Below are 4,030 nucleotides of genomic sequence, written 5' to 3'. Positions count from 1 at the left end.
TTTGCCAGAAGGAATGCTGAGATCATTTGCTGATGTTGGCCACAAGCAAGGGGTGAGGCATTTGTGGCAAATGGCCACAGATTTCTCCTTGCAGAAGGCAGGGATGCCCAATGGGTCAGGGGTGGGAAGGACTCAAGGGTTGGGGTGGGAAGGACTCAAGGATCAATGGTGAGATGGTCTCAAGTTAAAAATAGCACTGGATTTTAGGGAAATGGAAAACAGGTAGCAGATGGTGTCAATGTCAACTGATATTCAAAAGCTCTTCCAAAATGACAAGGTTGGGAACAGATTAAAAAACAAGAATGCCTGGCCACAGGTAAGCAGCGTTAGGGCAAAGAAGGTCTGAGTCCAAACAATGGTGAAATGTCCAACTGTGAGTCCAGCAGATTTCCATTCTTACGAGCATCACCAGGCGTGACAGGGACAGGAAAGTGACACATGTCCCTTACCCACAACAAGTGTACTAAAATTATGGGGAATCTTGCTCTTCAGGCATTCAGAAAATCTCTCCCACTTCTGCAGAAAAAATGTTGCCGTTTCCTAAGGACAAATCAAATTGGTTCTGAGGACACAAAAAATATAAATTAAAGAAAACTTAGGCTCAGAGACAGTCCAGAGTCTGCAGCCTGGGCACCCCAGGAGACAAGTGACTATGGCCTACCACAGCTTCCTGGTGGAGCCCATCAGTTGCCATGCCTGGAGCAAGGACCATACACAGATTGCCATCTGCCCCAACAACCACGAGGTGTACATCTTTGAGGAGAGTGGTGCCTAGTGGAACAATGTCCATGAGCTTAAGGAGCACAATGGGCAGGTGACAGGCATCGCCTGGACCCCTAAGAGTAAACGTGTTGTGACCTGCGGCACAGACCGCAATGCCCATGTGTGGACACTGAAGGGCCGCACGTGGAAGCCCACAACGGCCGTCCTGTGGATCAACCTAGGCACCTGCTGTGTGCCCTGGGCCCCCAATGAGAACAAGTTCACCGTGGGCGGTGGCTATCACATCATCTCCATCTGTTATTTTGAGCAGGAGAATGATGGGCGGGTGTGTAAGCACATCAAGAAACCCATCCATTCCACTGTCCTCAGCCTCGACTGGCACCCCAACAATGTGCTCCTGGCTGCAGGCTCCTGTGATTTCAAGTGCCGGATCTTCTCTGCCAACATCAAGGAGGAGGAGGAGTGGCCAGCCCCTGCACCGTGGGGGTTTTACGATGCCCTTGTGGGAGCTGATGTTCGAGTCCAGCAGCAGTTACAGCTGGGTGCATGCGTCTGCTCCTTGGCAAGCTGGAGCTATGTGGCTTGGGTCAGCCCTGACAGCACCATGTGCCTGGTAGACAGTGACAAGAAGATGGCCGTCGCTACCCTGGCCTCTGAAACCTTGCCACTCCCGGCCATCACCTTCATCACAGAAAATAGTTTAGTGCCAGCGGGCCACGGCTGCTTCCCGGTGCTGTTTACCTATGACAGTGCTGGGAGGATGCTGAGCTTTGGTGGTCGGCTGAATGTGTCCAAGCAGAGCTCTCAGTGTGGCCTGACGCCTGTGAGAGCTTCCAGAACCTCGACAAGAAGGCCAGCTCTGAGGGCGGTGCAGCCGCGGGCATCTGCCTAGACTCACTGCACAAGAACAGCATCCCCCAAATCTCAGTGCTCAGCAGGGTCAAGGGCAAGGGCTCGAAGCTCTGCACTACAGACATGGATGGTGGCGTGAGCATCTGGGATGTGAAGAGCTTGGAGTTCTGAAGATCAGATGGGATGTCAAGAGTGCCGCCATTGTTCTAGCTGCTGGGAAAGGGGGCGGGGAAGGATAAGGAGGCTAAGGGTTGCTTTGCTGAATGATTCTAGGGTGCGAGTACCAGGCTGCTCCCCAAGGAGGGGAGGAGACAGGTGGGGAACTTTCCTACCTATTTAAGGAACATGTGCCTTTTAAAGAAATGCTTTCACTTACTGCTTTAAAAAAAAGCTGCCCCCCAAAAAGAAAATTTGTAATTTAAAAACAGGAGAGAACAACATGGTAACATAAATACATACTTATGTATATACTATGGATAGTTACAAAATAAATGATTGTTTATTAATCAAAAATAACCCAAATGGCATAAAAAAAATCACACAACTTGAAAATTGCCCAGACCTCTGGATTTTGATGTTAGAAGTAAAATACAAAATTTCTAATGTTACGATTTCAAATATAAAATTTCTAATTTATGGGCTGTTTAAATAAGTGAAAGCTCTGCCTGGTGACTGTTGTACTCCTGCTAAATGTCACAATTATTGTGACTGGAAGGTTCAGAACAACATGGGGGACACTTGTTATGAAGACAAGAAAAGTACGATAGTGTAAACACAGGATGTCCAAGGCTAGACCACACCAGTGTTTCACTGGGAAAAGCCTCATCTCTTCCTCCCCAGAGGAAGGACAGTGAATACTCTCCGCTGTATGTGGGTAAGGCCCTCTCTATGAGCATCTACTAAGCATCAAATTATTAATAACATTTGTGCTCAAGAGCTGTAACCAGGGACAAATTTTTGTTAGTTTTTATTCCATCATTTATTTTTGTTTATTGTGGCAATATTAGCAAAGAGACGCATAAACATAAAGCAATGACATTTGCAATTCTGCCTTGGATAGATAACATTTTGTGTTTTCTTTTCAGACACTTTATTATGCAGACAGACATGTCAGCACATTTTAAAAATAAAACTGGGAACATCCTCTATCCCTGGAGGATGTTTACAACCATGGCCTTGCATGGGCCAGCACCAACCTACTCCATCAGGACTGTCTTCCTTCTCTTCCGGCAGACCAGAATGTTCTATAATCCAACCGAGTGACTTCCTCTGCCGAATCTATAAGAAGGTGTTGGAGGGAGAAGGAAGGTGATTTGTAACCTGCCCAGTTCCCGCACAGGCCTACCCTTTGCTGCCACACGACAGCACGGTGCTTTTGTTCTAGACTGAGGGACGGGCAGAATGGCTCATTGAACCCCTGGCCTTGCCAAATGGTGTGTGGAAAGGCAAATGCCAAAAGGCTCTACCTGAGGCATTGGAGCTGGCACGTCCCCCATCCCCACGGCATCCCCGGGAGAAGGAGGGTTGGCAGCCAGGCTCCCAGGGGAAGGGAGTCCCAAGGCTGTCTGATCCTGCTGTGGCAGGAACAGAAGAGATGCTGAAGAAAGCAGACTGGCTTGCGCCCAGGGGCCCCTTTTGTCCCTGGGTAGCTGCAGAAAGTGGAGAGGGGGATGTCCTGATAGCTAGGGGCCTGAGCCACTCAGAGGCGGTCACTCTGGGGGCTGCCGAAACAGTGTCCCAAGCCTGGTGGCTTGAAGCAACACAAGTTCATTCTCTCTCACACCTCTCTCCTTGCTCTTCCTCTTCCGCCCTCCTCTCATCAGGGCAGCAATCAGACCTGGATCGGAGCCCACTCCATGACAGTCTAAACTTGGTCATACATGTAAAGTTCCATCTCCCAAGGAAATAATATTTTCACAAGTAGCAAAGGTTAAAATTTCAGCAGAGGTGGCACAATCAACCGTAACAGGACCAGTAAGGGGTAACTAAACATGACTGACTAAACATGCTGCCCATAGCTCTGGAACACCCAGACGATTTATTTTGGGTTGGGTTTGGTTTTTAGACAGGGTCTCACTCTCCATCCTACAGTAACCTGGTTTGGTGACTCCTTCTTCTGCCCCGACATTCAGGTGCTGGGATTCCAGGCACGCACTAACGTGCCCAGCTAGGGAGAAGAACCGTGGCGGCTTTGGGTAGCGGTGTTCGTGGTTGTGGTCAAGGGGCTACGGTACCTACAGCTTTGTAAAAGCAACTTCCCTGGGCCTCAGTTTTCTGCTTTATGAACTGAGTTAAAGCAGTGACTTTCAAAGTGTTGACCTTGACACTCTCGTTGGGTGAGAGTCGTTCTGATGACATTAGCTGACCCCAGCAAACAAATATTCCCATGGCTTCTGTAGTGGATCAGACACCCTGCTCCCCCCCCCCCCCTGCCCTCTCTCTCTCCCTTCTCCTC

General features: G+C 49.2%; 1 pseudogene; it reads left to right on the top strand.

Moving 5' to 3' along the window:
• The first annotated feature begins 652 nt into the window (after nucleotides 1–652).
• Nucleotides 653–1,746, top strand: LOC131902780 (actin-related protein 2/3 complex subunit 1B-like; annotated as a pseudogene).
• Nucleotides 1,747–4,030: the final 2,284 nt, after the last annotated feature.

The sequence above is a fragment of the Peromyscus eremicus genome, chromosome 1 (assembly GCF_949786415.1).
Source record: "Peromyscus eremicus chromosome 1, PerEre_H2_v1, whole genome shotgun sequence".
Classification (NCBI taxonomy): Eukaryota; Metazoa; Chordata; class Mammalia; order Rodentia; family Cricetidae; genus Peromyscus; species Peromyscus eremicus.
The sequence above is the reverse complement of the archived record's forward strand: the minus strand, read 5'-3'. Positions and strand labels throughout refer to the sequence as shown.